This window comes from Enhydra lutris, unplaced genomic scaffold (assembly GCF_002288905.1).
Source record: "Enhydra lutris kenyoni isolate GAN:26980312 unplaced genomic scaffold, ASM228890v2 scaffoldscaffold1, whole genome shotgun sequence".
Taxonomy (NCBI): Eukaryota; Metazoa; Chordata; class Mammalia; order Carnivora; family Mustelidae; genus Enhydra; species Enhydra lutris.
The window spans coordinates 105842054-105861588 of NW_019154085.1; positions in this window are offsets into that span (position 1 = coordinate 105842054).

Sequence of the window (19535 nt, forward strand, 5' to 3'; positions counted from 1 at the left end):
AGCATCCAGAAGGAAGTAGTCAGAGACTTCTGCCAATTGATCTGGAGACTGGGAAAAGGTCCCACAGTTATTAATAACCCCTGTGTTCTGGGAACCAATTTCATGCACCAGACAAAGGGATTAAAAAGTTGCTGTTGAAGGCAAAGTGGTTTTAGCCAAAGCTCCACTTTCTGCTCTCCCAGTAAATGACCATTTTTGTTTTTGGGAACACTTGGAGCTGATTGGCGTCTTGACTCATCTGGTGAGCTAGGAGGTGCACAGCTGATTGACGCACTTTTATGACCACTCGATCTTCCCAGGGTGCTCTTTGCGGCCGCCCTCATCTCAGGCTGGCACCCCCCGGAAGTGGGGGTGAACGCACGGGCTTGCGTGGCTCTTGGGAGATCCCCAGAGGATGTAGCTACTCAGGGCCCGAGGGCCTAGCAGCGATCCTGCTGGAATCCGGGAAGATGGAACCGACGTCCATTAGCCCTTGCACAGGTGGGCCAAGGAACTCACCTTTTCTACAGAGTTGCCTTGACGTTGGCTGTGTGGCTACCCTTTCGTGATCCTGGGACCCCCTCAGGAGGGGGCTACAGATAAATAGATTGGTCAGATAAATAGATAAATAGTGTCAAAGAAATAGTCTCCTGTGTCTCCTGTGAAAAGTGTTCAAATGTCCGCTCCCTTCACTCACTAAACTCTGAGCAGCCGGAGGGGAGGCTCTGTGCACCCAGATGACACCAGATCAGCCAATCTGTGAGTTAATACTGAATTAGTTGAGTGACACTCTAACACAGAATTATTTCAGAAGATAACTAGCTACTACTTAGAACTCCCTCCGTGTGAAAATTTGCTTCGTCCTCTCAGCCAAGGAGACAAGAATGATCTCTTTGCCTCGCCCACGACCCCCTCTACAGGTGGGGTCCCCAGCCCTCAAAGCAGGGTCAGGAGCAGGATATGTGTTTCCTTCTGACTCTGCGACTCCCTCACCGTTCAACCCAGAGCAAATCCCCGTTTCCTCTGTGCACCGTGTGCTCAAGCTATTCTAGGGTAAATTCTTCCTTACTACCCCTTCCTGCAGCCCCTCTGTCTCCTGATGGGAAAGGAGGCCAGGGGTTTGCTAAGGTTCTCAAAGCCTCCCACCTGGACTACTGCAAAAGCCACCCCAACTGGGTTTTTGTCCCTTTCAACTCCTTTTCCTTGCTGTAGGAAGAGTGATTTTTTTTAAAAGATTTTATTTATTTATTTGACAGAAAGAGAGAGTACAAGAAGGGGGAGCGGCAGGCAGAGGGAGAAGCAGGGAGCCCAATGCAGGGCCCGATCCCAGGACTCTGAGACAGTGACCTGAGCCAAAGGCAGATGCTTAACTGAGTGAGCCAGCCAGGCGCCACAAGAGTGATTTAAAACAACAACAACAACAACAACAACAACAACAACAAAACCACGCAATCTGGGCTGCCTGGGTGGCTCTGTCATTGGGCGTCTGCCTTTGGCTCAGGTCATGATCCCCAAGTCCTGGGATCAAGATCCACATTGAGCTCCCTGCTCGGTGGGAAGCCTGGTTCTCCCTCTTCCTCTCCCCCTGCTTGTATTCCCTCTGTTGCTGCCTCTCTCCCCGTCAAATAAATAAATAGAATCTTAAAAAAAATAATGATAATAAAATAAAATACAATTTAAAGTGGCTAAAATTAAAAAGACTGAAGCACCAAGTGTTGACATGGCTGTGGAGAGACTGGAACCCTCACACAATTTGGCAGCGAATACAAAATGGCCGCTCTGGAAAAGAGTTTGGCAATTTCCTTCTTTCTTTTTTTAAGTAATCTCTACACCCAACATGGGGCTCAAACTCAGGACCCTGAGATCAAGAGCCACGTGCTCTACCAAGTGAGCCAGCCAGGCGCCCCTTGGCACCTTCTTATAAACATGCACTTTCCATGTGACCCAGCAGTCCCACGCCTGGATGCTTACCGAGGACAAATGGAAACATGTTCACACAAAGACTTGTACTTGTTTTTCCTAAAAGTTTTATCCGTAACACACAAGCACTGGAAACAGCCCAAACGTCCATCAACCAGCGAGCAAACTGTAGTAATGCATGCACAATGGAATACTCATTAGCAATTAAACAGCATGAATTACTTCTAGACACATCAAAATAGATGGGGCTCAGAAGCATGATACAAATGAAAGAAGCTAGATACAGAGGGCTACATCTGTAGGATTCCATTTATATGAAATTATTAAAAAAGCTGGTAAGTGGTTGTTCGGGTCGGGGGTGGGGGATTGACAACAAAGGGCACAAAAGAGCTTTTTGGGTGATGATGATTTTACAGTTGTATACATTTGTCAAAATTCATTGATTTTTTTATTTAAGGTCAGTAAACTTGGCTGTAGGAAATTTTATCCAAATAAATCGGATTTTAGAAATAAAGGCATGTAGGGACGTCTGGGTGGCTCAGTTGGCTAAGTGTCTGCCTTCAACTCAGGTCATGATCTCAGGGTCCTGGGGCTCCTGCTCAGCAGGGAGCCTGATTCTCCCTCTCTCTGTGCCTGCTGCTCCCCCTGCCTGTGCGCTCTCTCTCCCTCTCTCTCTCTCTCTCTGTCAAATAAGTAAATAAATAAAATCTTTAAAAAAAATAAAGTCATGTAATAATGAAAACAACGCCCCCAGTCTGCACAATGATGAAAGAACGCTAGAGGGTCACACAATGTGGAGACCAAGAAAAGAGGCATTGGGAGTCGAGTTCCGTGGGCGTGGAGCTGTGTTGGCCATGCTTTGGGAGAGGTGGGCCCTGTGTGTTGTTCTTCCAAGGTCAGGGTTCTCAGACTTTGGTAGGTATTGGAACAGCCTGGGCAATGTGGCAAAAATGCACCGGCCCAGCCCTACCCTCCTGCAGTGAGCGGGGGCCTCTGCATTCCTCATTAGGCTCATTTGTTCCATCACACTCACCAGCTCATGCCTCCTCAGAGCTTAGCAGACATTCTGCCCCCTCCCGGAATGCCCAAGTGCCTTCCTGCTCCCCAGCACAGGCTTAAGTCCACCTGTTAGGAGCCCACACTGTACTTGGCTTTCATCACACATATTACTTTTGTGATTGCTTGTTTGGTATCAGTCTTTGCTGCCGCACAGGAAGCTCTGTGATGGCTGAGACCCAATCATCAGCACTAGGAATGTGCTGGACACGTTCTTGGTGTTCATATATCCACTCTTTCATCAGGGTCCTGAAGAAGTGCCCAGAGGGTTCAGGAAGGCTGACGCCAAGACTGTGGCCCAGCGAGTGGAGCTAAGTCAGCCCTGTCCTGTCCAAGCCATAAACTGCACGTTTAGACCTAGTCTTCTTGGTAACGGACAAGTGGTAATTGGTTTCCTTAATTAACTTTGGGAACAAATCCAGGTGTGGGGTTTGTTCTGCAACGTGTGAGCTTTTGTCCACGTGTTTTGATATGGGTCCACAGGAGTGGCTGGAGGTCAGGTCAGCCCATGAGTGCAGTGCCCTAAGCCGTGGCCCTCCAGCCGCTGGCTCTCTGTGAAAACAAGGGGCAGATTGGGCGCCTGGGTGTTTCAGTTGTTAAGTGTCTGCCTTCCGTTCAGGTCATGAGCCCAGGGTCCTGGCATCAAGCCCCGCATTGGGCTCCCTGCTCGGTGGGAAGCCTGCTTGTCCCTCTCCCACTCCTCCTGCTTGTGTTCCCTCTCTTGCTATCTCTCTCTGTGTCAAATAAATAAATAAAATCTCTTTTAAAAAAATGAACAGTAAGTGTTTTTAGAATACCGAGAAGGAGCAAATCGGTTTAAAGTTTTGTTCCTGGGGCACCTGGGTGGCTCACTGGGTTAAAGCCTCTGCCTTCGGCTCAGGTCATGATCCCAGGGTCCTGGGATTGAGCCCCACATCAGGCTCTCTGCTCAGCAGGGAGCCTGCTTCCTCCTCCCTCTCTGCCTGCCTCTCTGCCTACTTGTGATCTCTATCAAATAAATAAATAAAATATTAAAAAAATAATAATAAAATTTTGTTCCTTACTTCAAAATTTGCCATTCTTTCATTTGTATGATTGGCGGTGGGAGCAAGTGGACAGAACGTAAGATCTGGAGTCCAGCCGACCCAGGAGCGCTGTCACACCTTTATACAAGCTTTGTGACCTTAATCCAGTTTCGTAGCCTGCCTGAGATGAAGTTTGCCTGTGCGTCTGATACTTTTACATTAGAAAAATAAAATGAAACTCATTTTCACACAGAGATGTGTTAGGGATCCATACGTGAGGTAAGTAGGTTGAAAGCTTCTCCTGGCACCTGGAATGTAGTTTAATTAGCATCAACCCAGCAACAGTTGCTGTAAATAAGTGACGTGAAAGTCTGTTTTGTCTCTAAGGAACACGTGGGAAGCTTCGATGCCCTGGAAAGCAGAAAACACCTTTTAATCCTTGCTGAAAACATGGCTGTTTTGTTGTTGTTTAACTTGGAGAGGTTTTTGGTTGTGTTTTAATTTTATTTATTTATTTGACAGGGAGAGAGAGAGCGCGCGCAAGCACTAGGAATGTGCTGGGGGAGCAGCCGGCAGAGGAATAAACCAGGCTCCCGCTGAGCAGGGAGCTTGATGCGGGGCTCGATCCCATGACCCTAGGATCATGACCTGAGCCAAAGGCAAGCACTTAACGACTGAGCGACTCATGGCTTCCATGAGTGGCCTCCAAAAGCCACAACATGGCTTTTGGAAGGAAAAAACCATGGAGCGTCCCCCTGCTGAACAAATGGGAGCTCATGATGACATCTGAGAAAGCCCTCGCTTCCTGACACACGCAGTATCTGGGAAGAACAACTCATTGCAGCCCCACACACCCTGCACAGGTGACTTTTATGGCCTCCCACCCCCAGGCTGTGAAAACGAAGGGTCAGCATCCCTGCTGTTTAGTGGGAAATTCTTCACGGACACATACCTGCTCTGTGATTTGTTGGCCACATTTTCCATCCAGCAGGCAGCTGTGGGTAATGTTCAACCAGAAAAAGAGGAGCTCAATTATGCAAGACATGTTTACAATGTAAATGGGGGGCACTCCCGCCCACCCACCTGTCCTGGCCATGCTGGGGGTGGCAAGAGTCTGCATGGGCTTCCTTGCGTCTTACTAGCGAAACAGGTGTCAGCCCCCGCCCCCACCTCAACTTTGGAAAGCCTGCCTGCTTGTTCAGACTTTGGGGAGCACTGTTTGAAGGCAGCAACACCTGCTGGCGGGGGACACACACAGTGAGGTTGCGATTTCCTAGGTCACAGGGATGAGAGGAATGTTCTTCTGCCCACTGCGGCCCGGCACACGTCAGTCAGGCAGGACCAGGGGTGGCTTCGGAAGCGTGCTCTGTCTCAGCACTGCTTGCAGGCTTGTCTCTGCAAAAGACTTCACTCTCTGAAGCCTGTAACTGCTTCAAATCTGCAAGTTAAAAAAAAAAATCTGGGGGCACCTGGGTAGCTCAGTCAGTTGGGTGTCTGCCTTTGGCTCAGGCCATGATCTCAGGGTCCTGGGATCGAATCCCATTTCAGGCTCCCTGCACAGTGGGGAGCCTGCTTCTCCCTTCCTATCTCTCTGCAGCGCCTCCTTCTTGTGCTCTCTCTCTGGGTCAAATCAATAAACGAAATCTTAAAAAAAAAAAAATCTGTTGCTTCTACTTGCACAATTGGTGGGGGAAAGGCAGTTGTTGGCCCAGTTTGCTGAAAAGTCCAGGGAGCTTGGCTGGATCAAAGGAATTAGGTAAGTGTCCTTCCATCTCTTGGGTCCGCTTTCTTTTGGATTGGCTATATTCTCAGGCTGGAGCTCCCTTTGGTGATAAAGGGGCCACCAGCAGCTCCAGGATGTTATGCTGGGAAATCAGAGGCCCTGTGGAAAAAGTGCCTCTTCTCCATCGCTCCAGCAAGTGTTTTAGGGACAGCACGGCTGCCCCTGGGGCCCGGCTCCTGCGTCCCCTCAAGCCCGCAGGCTGGAGACCCTCCATTCAAATCACATGGGTTGACAGTGGGGAGAGGTGGTTAACTCAAGGAAAATTGGGGAAACTTTGATGCCAAGGATACTGTGGAGTCTGTATCTTGATAACTTCTCACCACGTTGGCCTCTGGTGCTCCCAATCTTACGTCTTCCCCACTGTCCACAGCAGCATCAGCTAATCCCCTCCTTCGCTCTACTCCTTCCCAGTGAGCTGACTGGGCGTTTCTTGCCCTTACCCCAGTGTTAGTCACCCACATATGGACTATTCAGTCATTGGGCTCTTCCTGGATCCCTGTAGTACGCTGGTGACTGCTGAGTATGGAAGAGGAGTGAGAGTGGGCATGAAGTTGACCAAGTCCCAGCACGACAGACAAGGCACTGTCATCACAGTGAGGTGTGGTCCTCAGCTTCTTGCAGTTCATACTCCCAGTATTTGGACCTCCCAGTAGCTCCCCGCTTGTTAGACACATGTGACTGGGAAGAGAGGGTGTGGTCACGGGAGGCGAGGTTCTGCTCCCTGCCAGAGAGGAGGCTCTGGTTGCTCAGGCCTGAGTGGTCTCAGGGCCCTCCCTCACCAGGGCAGGTTCTCACCAGGGCAGAAGTTCTCACTTCTTTTCCACTGTGCTTTTCTGGTAGACTCAAATGAAGAACTCCAGAAGTTAGGGCAAGACGGACCTCAGAGGGCCATGTGGGTGGCTCAGTCAGTTCAGCGTCTGTCTTAGGCTCAGGTCATGATCCCATGGTCCTGGGATGGAGCCGTGCACCGGGCTCCCTGCTCAGCAGGAAGCCTGATTCTCCCTCTCCCCCTGCCCTGCTCCCTGCTCATGCTTTCTCTCTCTCAAATAAATAAATAAAATCTTAAAAAAAAAAAGGAAGAAGAAGAAGAAGGACCTCAGAGATTGGCTAACTCCACTGCTTCTTTCCCTGATCCAAATGTCCAGGCTCAGAGAGGAGGAAGGGGCTGGACCACGGTTACCAGTGAGTTCCTACATGGCCAGAGGAGGACCCAATCTCTGACTTCCTCCTCTCCGGGTCTCCTGTCCCCACCACCGCTGGGGCACTGGGTTTATGTCCTGCCTGTCAACTGCATTTCCTGGGAAGGAAACAAATTAATCAGGCGAGAAAAGAAATAAAAGTCAATGCCTTTAGTTTACAGAGTACCATTTCCAAATAAGAAAGATGAGTTACTAAGAAATATTTCCCTTGTACAAACTCAGGAACTAAGAACATAATAAGTAGCTAATATAGTTTGGAAAAAATGGCATGCTGAGGGCAAATACAGGAGATAGAGCAAGGCAGAGAGTCATGGGCACTCGGAAGGGACCCACTGTAGCATAGGGGCCTGGCATGGATGGTTTGCTTGTGGCTGGTATCATCTATCATTGAACCCAAGACTCCTGTGGATTGTAAGACATTCTACCATTTTATGTACTGTTAAGAAAGAGAACATTCTGGGGGCACTGTAGGTGGCTCAGTTGGTTAAGCGTCTGCCTTTGGCTCTGGTCGTGATCCCAGGGTCCTGGAATCAAGCCGCACATCAGGCTTCCTTCTGAGCAGGGAGTCTGCTTCTCCCTCTGTCACCAACAACCCCCGGCTCATGCTCCCCTTTTTCTCTCTCTGTCACAAATAAATACAATCCTAAGAAAAAAAGAAAGAGAACAGTCTGATTAAACTCTGATGTATCCTTGATAATGTCTGTGGTCAAATTCATGGCATGTAGATAGAACTCCCCAAGGAAGAATAAGAATAGGGCCAAGGATTGGGGTGCCTGGGTGGCTCAGTGGGTTAAAGCCTCTGCCTTCTGCTTAGGTCATGATCTCAGGGTCCTGGGATCGAGCCCCACATGGGCTATCTGCTCAGCAGGGAGACTGCTTCCCCCTCTCTCTCCACCTGCCTCTCTGCCTACTTGTGATCTCTCTCTCTGCCAAATGAACAAATAAAATCTTTAAAAAAAAAAAAAAAAAAAGAATAGGGCCAAGGATGGATCAAGGATGCATGGAGAAGGGCCATGGTTAAGGGCAGGCCAAGGACTCAAATAGGAGGAATCAGATTTGTTTCTGGATGCTAAGCATCACAGAAGTTTGAGACAGGCTAAAACTCGAAACAGATTTATGGTCTTCTGTGAGCTGGGTCTTTGTTGCCTTGTTCTCTCCATTCAGATCCCCTTTCTTAACATTTTCCATGAACGTCCCAAATATAGAAGTTATTGGTTAGAGGAATGATGCCCTTAGACCAGTCAGCAGCACAAAAAGTATGAGGAGGAAAATAAAAAGAACCTCCTATAGGATAGTGTCACCGTTTTTTAAAGCAGAGCATCATAAACAATGAGTCTTGGAACACAGAAAAAATAAAATAAAAACAAATACAAATGGAGATGCTTCCATATAATAAATAAAAAGAAAAAAAAGACGAAGAGGGAACGTATTTGTAATTTCCAGAAGTTTTAGTGCTGGAAACATTGCTCTAAAAAGAAACAAAAGTGTATTGAAGAGAAAGACAGAACTAGGCTAAACTGGGTTTGAATCTTGACTCCAATCTGAAAGCTAGACTCTTTAAGCAGAGTTGCTGCGCCAGGACAAATAAGCATGAACGGCCGGAGGGCTTCCCACTTCCTCTGCTTGGCTCCAGCATGTGGCAAGTGTTGGGTTACCTCTGATGAGGGGACCGCTTTAGCCTGCTTGGGCTCTTCCTTCATTATTTGTTTAATCCCAAATATAATAACTTGCATAAACTAACAGGATAATTATAGAATCTCAGGGCTGGAAATGAGCTTCGATATCCTTTTGCAAGGTCATTGCCACACTGCTGAGTGGTCCATCCCAGGTTGCCTCTCAGTGGACCCATCCGGCAGCATGGGACCTAGACGGTCACGCTCTCTCCCTGATAACACTCATTTCTCCTGACATTGGGAACCCCTTCACCCTGATTTCCTTCCACTTCTCCATTTCTCCTTCTTTTGCTGGTTGCTGCTTGCTGCCCTGATCACTAAACCCTGGAATGTTCCAGGGCACTTGCTCCTGTGAAAGCCCATTTAATCTCAGGCTATAGCCTGCATTTCTCTCTCCAGCTCAGAACTTTCCGCTGGACTTCAGACTTGGAGCTCCATCTGGATGTTTCATAGGCACCTCTAACTCATCATGTCTCAGAAGTACCTCCTGAACCCCACCCTTCCCTCAAACATCTTCCCACCGTCTTCATCTCAGTTAATGTCTCTCTGTTCTGCCTGTTGCCAAACCTGACTCCTATTTCTCTTGCACCCATATCAAAGTTATCAGCAGATCTCACTGGCCACCTTGAAAACTTATCCAGAACAGGGGCACTTCTTCGCTGCTCCCACCCTGGTCTAACCAGCACGGATGCCCCCCGGGATTACTGCAATAACATCGACTTCCTCCTGTGTGTTTTCACAGTTTGTTCTCAGTACAGCTGCCCGGCGATCCTCTTAAATGTCAGCCTACCAGTGTTCTCTATCTCACTCACAGTCAGACAACGGTTTCCAATGGCCTCCCTGATCCTGCCCCCTCTGGCATCTCTTTACTTTCCCTCTTTGCTAAAGACTCCATCTCCTACCACTTCCCTCTGCCAACTCCACTCCAGCTACATTGATCTTATGGATTCTAGAATAAACATGCTTGCTCCCACTTCTTGGCCTTTGCACTTGCTGTTCCCTCTGCCTGAAAAGCTTTCCCTTCAAGATCTGCAGGGCTCACTCCCTCCCCTCCTTAAGTGGTCTCTGCTCAGATGCCATGTTCAAAGTGAACCCTCTGGACCACCCACTTGAAATGGCAGCCCCTCTTCCACCCTTAGAAGTCTCTGTCCCTTTTTTCTTATTTGATGTTTGATTTTTCTCTACAGCACTTAGCATTTTCCACCATGGTATGTATTTCTTTCCCTTCTTTGAGAATTGCTTGTCTTGCAATACTAGAATGTAAGCTGCGTGAGGGCAGGGATTTTTGTTCACTGCTAATCCCCAGTGCCTGACACGCAGCAGATGCTAACGTACATGTTTTGAATGGACGAATTAATGAAACAAATATGGTGTATCAGCATTGTCTCAGTCTCTGGGGATATAACTACGAACAAGACAAAGCTCCTCCCCTTAGAAATCTAGGTACTTGGGGGAAGAGTAGGGAGACACAATAAATTAGAAAAGAAGTACTCTAGATCTCGATGTTGTGAGTTCAAGCCCCACACAAGAGAGTATTTAAAAACAAACAAATAAACAAAAACAAAGTGAGAAAAAGAGTTGAAACAGATGATGCAGAAAAACAAACAGGTCCTCTTGATTCAAGTGATGAGATGGCCCTCCTGGGATTGAGAAGCTGGGGAGGTCAGCAGCTGCAGGGCTGAGGTGGGGGAGCACCTCTCGAGCTGAGCACACAGCTGGTGGGATGGAGCCCCGTAAGTGCTGAACAGATTCTTGGGATCTTTTGAGTTCTTGTAGCTTTTTATATACTGCCTTTTCAGGTAATTAATTACATTGAAAAAAAAAATAAAAGGAAAAAGTCAACCAGAAGATCACAAACAATGAGCCAGGTGAGCAATTTATGCCTTTATGTGACTGCTTCTACCTTAACATCAAATGAGATAACGGGCTAAGAACAAACTTGCAAGGTAAGAAACGGATACACAATTTGCATTTACTAAACTACTTGTTTGCATTTTTTTATTATACCAGGCATGCATTGGCAGTGATATATACTTTTTAAAAGCTAATTAGAAAAAAAAATACGCTGCAGTATTTATCATCTAGCTAAGTGTTAAAGCAGAAATAGAAGAAATTGACACATTGCTGCAGAAGAAAAAATTGCCAGTGATCATCCTGTATCGGTGCCAAAGACATCCTGAAGAGTTTCTCCTTTAGACAGATCATGAGGGTGTTTCATAGGTTCTTCTTGCAAAGGTCCTGCTTCCTCTGGAACCCACCTTACAGCACTTCCCTTGGAAATACTCAAATCACCAGAGAACTTGGGAATGAATCTGCTGGAGAACAGCAGCATGAATCACAGCCCATTTGCTATGGAAACTATGTTCAGCAAGCATCATATGTCTGAATTTCTTTTCCTGGGCATCGTGGAGTTGACAGGGTTTATTTATAACAGGGGAGATTCTAAAATTGGCCACTTACCAACACAGAAAAGTAACTTCCATAGTACTGCTGCAAATTCATGTCCTTCGGAGCCGGCCGCGGAGCCGGCCGCAGCCGTGCTTGGTAAGTAATTTAATTATAGAACAGACTGGCTACGGGGACAGGAGGAATTGGTAGATAGGTATGTGAGACATTCTCTGATTGGATCAGTGGGACTTCCTGATCCAATGGAAACGCCGACTCCCCAGACAGTTTTGGGGTTTTGGTTTTGTTTGGAGGGAAAAAGGCCAGAAATATATCACCTAGGTGTAATTTGAAAAATATTTCCCAATGCTGAGATTTACTAACTGAAATAGGAAAATGAGGGGCGCCTGGGTGGTTCAGTCAGTTCAGTGTCTGCTTTCAGCTCAGGTCATGATCCCGGGGTTCTGGGATCAATCCCTGCATCAGGCTCCTTGCTCAGCAGGGAGCCTGCTTCTCCCTCTCCCTCTACCCCTCCCTCCACCTCATGTTCTCTCTCTCTCAAATAAATAAATAAATAAAATCTTTAAAAATAAAGAAATAGGAAATACCCCATATTCTAAGTCCAGCGTTTACTTCGTGCTTATAATTCAGGCCTCATGAACAAAAAATAAAACCTAAAAAGGGGTGTCTGGGTGGCTCAGTCAGTTAAGTGTCCGACTCTTGATTTCAGCTCAGGTCATGATCTCAGGGTTGTGAAATCAAGCCCCATGTCAGGCTCCCACTCAGCGTGGAGTCTGCTTGAGACTCTCTCTCTCAAATAAATAAATAAAAATCTAAATGAGCACAGAGAGTAGAGAATAGGAAATACTCCACATGTCATGGGCAGAAGATTGTGTTTAAGAGTAAAGCAAAGCTATCTTGCATGAAATTTCCTTTTTAAATAGAGCCATCTGATTCTCATATATGCTGCAGCACAACAAATTGTAATATTATTTGCCCACAAACTACCCTAAGCTATGCTTGTTCATAACTTCATGCAATTTCATAAGCTAAAAACTCATGGATCACGCATCAGCATGTTGTGATGTGAAATCCTCTGGCAAATATATTTTTCAACACTAACTAATTGCCCAAGGGACATTATTATCTTTTTTTAAGATTTTATTTATTTATTTGACAGTCAGAGATTATAAGTAGGCAGAGAGGCAGGCAGAGAGAGAAGGAAGCAGGCTCTCTACGGAACAGAGAGCCCGATGTGGGGGTCAATCCCAGAACCCTGGAATCATGACCTGAGCCGAAGGCAGAGGCTTTAACCCACTGAGCCACCCAGGGGCCCGGCCCCCTCTATTTTTAAAGATTCCCAAGGGATGTTATTAACCTCCCAGTTGCTTACGGGTCATTTGATAGTGGCAGTTTGTGTTCTCTAATTGTCTAGAAATTGGTGGTGGTGGGGGGTGTATGTGTGTGTGTATGGGTGTATATCCGTGAAAGGATGCTTCTCAAGGAGGTGTTTAAAAAATAAAATCCTGGGGTTCCAGGGTGGCTCAGTCTGTTAAGCATAAACTTTTGGCTTAGGTCATGATCCTGGGGTCCAGAGATCAAGTCCTGCATTGGGCTCCCTGCTCAGTGGGATGTCTGCTTCTCCTTCTCCCTCTGCCCCTCCCACCCCTCGTCCCCGCTCATGCTTTTTCTCTCACTCTGCTCTCTTTCTCAAATAAGTAAATAAAATCTTATTTACAAAAAATACATCGTTTTAATAATCTTGCTTTCTTGTCAGGCTTTAGTGAAAGTTAGCTGTAGATTATAAGTGTCTGAGATCTACCGCCACCTAGCGTTCAGGTGCTTTCACTTTAAAGCTGGCCATGCAAAAACAGAGCCGCCGCCCTCCCCCCCACCCCCCCACCCCCCCCACCCCCCCCCCCCCCCCCACCCCCGCCACCATTTGTCTCCTCCCGTGCCTGCCCCAGTGCCCCATTTCTGCCTCCTTTTCAAAGAGTCAGCAGGCCTTGTCACTGCAGGATTTTTGCATCTCTCCCTTTTTCCACTGCTACTAACAACCCAGCATTCGTGCTCAGCTTGTGGGAGGGGAACTTGAAGGACTTTGAGTCAGCATTATTAATCCGCTCACCATATACAATCTTTGGACAAGTTATGTAAGCTCTCTGGGCTTTAGTTTCCCCCTCTTTTATTTTTTATTTATTTTTAAAAAGATTTTATTTATTTATTTATTTATCAGAGAGAGAGAGAGAGAGAGAGAGAGAGAGAGAGAGCACACACAGGCAGAGAGGCAGGCAGAGGCGGAGAGGGAAGCAGGCTCCCCGCGGAGCAAGGAGCCCTATGAGGGACTCAGTCCCAGGACCCCGGGATCATGGCCTGAGCGAAGGCAGCGGCTTAACCGACTCAGTCACCCAGGTGTCCCAGTTTCCCCCTCTTTTGGACTGAAAAGAAATATCTACTCCGTAGGTTTTTTCTGATTAAATAGGTTAACGTACTTAAAAGGCATACCACGGTATCTGACATATGGAAATATTCAGTAAATGTTAATTATTACCACATACCTCACATTATGTTGAAAAGAGTCTATATTATAGTTTCCATTTTACGGTCAGAAGGCAGAAGTTGGGCTGTCTAGGACAACTTGAGCTGATTGTTTTGACAGGTCTAGTCTGGATAAAAAGCTTTTTGAAAATATTTTCACCCTATGTGTACCTTGTCTTCTCATTGTCTTTCTTTTTTAAGAGTTTATTTATTTATTTGAGAGGCAGAGGGAGAGGGAGAAGCAGGCTCCCCACTGAACAGGAAGCCAGACACCGGGCTCGATCCCAGGAACCGAGAATCATGATCTGAGCCGAAGGCAGACGCTTACACGACTGAGCCATCCAGATACTCTCTCATTCTCTTAACAGTAATTTAACTAAAGAGCAAATTCCAAATTTTGATCAAGTGCAGTTTATCAATTTTTTTTCTTTCATGGATCATAGTCCTGGGGTCATGTTTAAGGACCCTGTGCCTAACACAAGGTCATAAAGCTTTTGTCCTATGTTTTCTTCTAAAAATTGTTTAGTTTTATGTTGTACATTTAGGTTCATTATCCATTTTGAATTTTTGCAGAAGGTGTGAAATTAGTGTTTCTTATCATCAAAGTCATTTATTTGGAGTATGTTAATATGTTAACATTGATCTGGAATGAGATTTTATCTATTTCATTTTTCAAAAAAAGTTCATTTTTAAGGACTCTCTATACCTAGCATTGGGCTTGAACTCATGACCCCGAGATCAAGAGTCGCATGTTCCACTGACTGAGCCAGCCAGCCAGTCCCTGTATTTCATTTTTTGAAATGTTTTTGCACAGAGATAGGCACTATCAAGTGCTGATATCAATCCCCAAATACGATTTTGAGTATATTCCTCACTGGGAAGGCATTTGTAAAATTCTATTAGCTTCTCATATTTGCCTGTCAGTCATTACCCTGCAGTTAATCACCTGCACTTGAGACAGGTGGAAGCTTTGCGATCCCACAGTTAAATGGATTTTGAAACATGGACATCTCCTTTGCACTTGTATGGAGGTCTGAAAACCACTGCTGGAACTTTTGTGTGTGGTTGGAAAGTAGACCTGCAAATTTGTGTGGGTACGGAGATAGTATTTCTTGTGTCAACTTTTGACAGCACAGCAAGTCTCTCAAGCAGTGGGACGTTTCTTGCATTCAAATGTTAATCATCAAAATGACATAAGTGCCATGTAAGTTTCAAATGCAGGTGATGCTTTGACTTGTAATTCTAAGTTTAATTCATTGACTCAAATGTATCAAGTCTGCAGCCAAACCTAATTTCCAAAGCTATTCAGTGCTCAGTAGTGGCTGAGGTAGTTTCTTTTCATTCAGAAATTTGCAACCTTGGCCCTGAACCCAGAAAGTTTCAATAAAACTTTATCACTGCTAAGCCGTCCAACTGCTGTGTGATAGGGCAAGTCAGGATATTTAGCTTCTATTTCTGTCAAAAACGCATGGCACTGGTGATAGTTAAATCCACAAGAATAAATGAAGTATGTCAGGGACACTGTTGGTTCAATAACATATGATAGGTTCACATATTTTCTGTTAACTAACTGTTGATGGATACTGCAGTGAAAAGGCTTTAAACACCTTATAGTTTCGCAAACTGTGTATTTGTCCAGTGAAGCCTTTTCTGTCCCACACATAGTTTTACCACCATTGGTTGTGGCACATCTTGGAAGATTCCACTTCAGATTGTATTAAGTTTTTTTTCTCAACTTTCAAAATATTTTTGTTTGTAGTTGCTCCACACCGACTACTCATAGTATCTAATTCTTTTTTTTTTCTTTTTTTAAAGATGTTATTTATTTATTTGACAGAGAGAGATCACAAGTAGACGGAGAGGCAGGCAGAGAGAGAGAGGGAAGCAGGCCCCCTGCCGAGCAGAGAGCCCGATGTGGGACTCGATCCCAGGACCCCGAGATCACGACCCGAGCCGAAGGCAGCGGCCTAACCCACTGAGCCACCCAGGCGCCCCCATAGTATCTAATTCTTCAGTCGTTTCTAGGGTGACGAACCATCCCTCTTAGCCTGGAACCAGAAAGTTTCCAGTGTTAAAACCAGAAATGTTCTAGGCAAACGGGGATGAACTGGTGGTCACTCTAGCACTTCAAACTTGGCATTGACTTCCTGAATAATCAACCAAGCAGTTATCAGTAACATCTGTTAAGTCATCAAGAGCTAAGGAAAAACGTTCAACATCATTTCCCTTATTTTTAAATGGACTACATGATGTTGCTTCCTTAATTCTTCATGCAACTGTTCTCACTGAAAGGCCAATAGTATGTATGCTTGTATTTATGTATTTAACTAAACTCTACATCCAACGTGGGGCTCGACTTCACAAGCCCAAGATCAAGAGTCACATGCTCTATGGACTGAGTCCCCCAGGCACCCCAAAAGGTCAATAGTTTTAAGAAGCTTATTTTAGGGGTGCCTGGATGGTTCAGTTGGTTAAGTCCAACTCTTGATGTCAGCTCATGTCATAATATCAGGGTTGTGAGATAGAGCCTATTGGGCTCCACACTGAGTATGGAGCCCGCTTAAATGGGGGGATGGAGTGGCTGGGTGATGGACATTGGGGAGGGTATGTGCTATGGTGAATGCTGTGAGATCTGTAAGCCTGATGATTCACAGTACCCCTGGGGCAAATAATACATTGTATGTTAATAATAACAAAAGATTCTCTCTCCCTCTGTCCTCCCCACCCCCCACTCTCTATTAATAAATAAATAAAAAGCTTATTTTATCTGGACACATTTCTCCAGCTGCTGCAAACACAATTTAATGACCTCCTCACTGGTAAAGGGCTTTCCTTGCTGGGCTAAGAAATAAGCTATCTGGGGACTTCAGTTACTACCTCATGCTTATTTTTTGGATGAGAAATTACATCCTGAGATACTCCATCCAAAATATTCTGCCTGTTGCTTTCCTGTGGGCTGGGGATACTGTAATAGTGCTTAGTCTGGTAATGTCAACACATATTGTATTCTTTTAATAGACATTTATTTAAAAATCTGATCTGCCAACTCAGCGTTTGCCACTGACTCTGGGAACAGAAACCTTCACAGGCTTCACCAGCTTTTGCTTAGGTGCCACCTTCGTGGGAGCCCCCGCAGCAGCCACTGCTGTCTCGTTAGATGCTTGTTGGCCTCTTTTGCGTCCCTGGCAGACCGGATGGCTGGTTCTCGTTGAGCCTTCCTAACTTTGGGTTTCGGGTTCCTCTCGGCCATTCTATCAGCAAGAGATGCACCAGCATGGCCCTCTGGAATTTGCACAGCAGGTTCTTTTTTGAATTTCTTCGGACTGTCCCCTTTTGTTTTGTCCAGTGCACCTACCAAGGATTCCTTGTAGGTTGAGCTCAGAGTGCGTCATTTTAGTTTGTGGCACATCCGAGGGCTGTGCTGAGCAGAGGACCGCAGATGGCCTCTATCGTGCTAAACTCACGCAGCACAAAGGCAGCTATATACAACCTGTAAATGAATGGGACTGTGTTCCAATAAACCTGTATTTAGTATACGTGCTGCCGAAGCAAGCACTAAACCTGTATTTAGAAACACTAAATCTTGCATTTAATTTTCTTTCGCTATGAATTTTGATTTTCCAAGCATTTAAAAATGTAAAATCACGACAGGCAGAGCAGAATTGGCCCACGGGACAATAAGCCATCAGATGGTCCAAAGGATGCCCCATGACATAGTTCAGTTTGGGTCATGCAATCATTTCTGCTTATGGAGTGGAAAAAATATATATATGTACAAAACTACACACACACACCCCTCAAGGTTAAAGGATAGCAGCCTCCTGCATCAGTCACTGCATGGGGATGACTGCTCTGGGTCAGTTCTGGAACAAGAGATGGCCTCTGTGGCAGGACACTGAGACTTCAGAATTCCTACAGATGATCTGATTTCCAGCTCCTGCCACTTATCAGCCAGGGCTCGTTTCCAGTCATAGCGACAAGTTGGCTTGGACATGGTCGCACTCTATTCCAAGTACTGCTGGCAATAGAAAACCTCACTTCTCACTGGTCTGCTCACTTGCCACCTTATCTATGGTAAATACAGTCTGAAACTTGTCTGTGGATTCATTCCTTCTTTCCTTTAGCTCTTTGCTGATTATATATAACAGCAAGGCACACTTTTGCTTCCACATACTCAAGTGTAAACACTTCCCATTTAAAAAAAAATGTGTCTTTTACAGTCATGGTTATACTGATTAGTTTTAAATGTACCCTCTTTTTACCTTATTTGGGCCGTATCACTACAAAAATTTTATATTTAACTAGCAGAAACTTACCTTCCACTCAATTCCAGTCTGATTTTCTCACTACAAAATCTGAAAAATCAAAATCACATCACACTGAAGAATTTTCTTTAAGATATTCTTTATAGGGTGCCTGGGTGGCTCAGTGGGTTGAGCCGCTGCCTTCGGCTCAGGTCATGATCTCAGGGTCCTGGGATCGAGTCCTGCATCGGGCTCTCTGCTCAGCAGGGAGCCTGCTTCCCTCTCTCTCTCTGCCTGTTTCTCTACTTGTGATCTCTGTCAAATAAATAATAAAAAAAAAAATCTTAAAAAAATATTCTTTATAATCACAGAATTTCAGCTCTATTTCTTATAAAAATTATCCACGGTCCTGACATGTTAAAGATGGAATCATACCCACCCCCCAGCTCCAGGGCACTTTAAGAAAAAAAAAAAAAATTTACTTATTCATTTGTCAGAGAGAGAGAGAGAGCAAGAGAGTGAGCACAAGCAGGGAGAACAGCAGGCAGAGGCAGAAGCAGGCTCCCTACTGAGCAAGGAGCCTGATGTGGGACTTGATCCCAGGACCTTGGGATCATGACCTGAGCCAAAGACCGTCGCTTCACCAATTGAACCACCCAGGCGTCCCTCCAGGGCACATTTAAAAAACAATTTACACATTAAGTGATGATGAATGGTACCATGCCTATATGGGGTGGATGGATGAGTTGCAGGCTGGGAAGAGGGAAATATTCAATTTACCTTGCTACATATACATGTGAGTTTGAGTGCCCATGCTCTTTGCAGAGAGATAAATGTGAGGCTGCACTGACACACTTCCCTGGTGCTTTTCCAGAAGGGGAAACCAGAGGGACACCCAGATCCGCAAAGATGAGAAATGGGGCGCCTGGGTGGCTCAGTGGGTTAAGCCACTGCCTTCGGCTCAGGTCCTGCATCGGGCTCTCTGCTCAGCAGGGAGCCTGCTTCCCTCTCTCTCTCTCTCTGCCTGCCTCTGTCTACTGTGATCTCTGTCAAACAAATAAATAAAAAATCTTAAAAAAAAAAAAAAAGGCTGAGAAATGGTTCAAAAAGGGAAAGTTGTTACTTATTCAATCAACAAGTACATACTGGACATACTTTTTTTTTTTTTAAAGATTTTATTTATTTATTTGACAGACAGAGATCACAAGTAGGCAGAGAGAGAGGAGGAAGCAGACTCCCCGCTGAGCAGAGAGCCCGATGCGGCGCTCGATCCCAGGACCCTGAGATCATGACCTGAGCCGAAGGCAGAGGCTTTAACCCACTGAGCCACCCGGGCACCCCTGGACATTCTTTTTTTTAAAAAAAGATTTTATTTATTTGCCAGAGAGAGTGTGCGTCCCGCTGAGCAGGGAGCCCGACGCATGACTCGATCCCAGGACCCTGGGATCACGACCTGAGCTGAAGGCAGACACTTAACTGACTGAGCCACCCAGGCATCCCCATACTGAACATAGTCTATGTCAGGTACTATTCTAGAGGTAAAATCTGCTCTTTGTACATGTGAAACAAATTCTTGTTTATATTTTGTATCAGGACACCCAGTCCAGTACTAAAGATTTAACAAACACCGGAGGAGAAAATGTTCAGTGGCAATGTGCATTTTTAATAAGTCTAGATTAGCTAAAAGAAAACACATTTCAAGAGTATCAGAAATTTTAAAATAGGGGCCCCTGGGTGGTTCAGTGGGTTAAAGC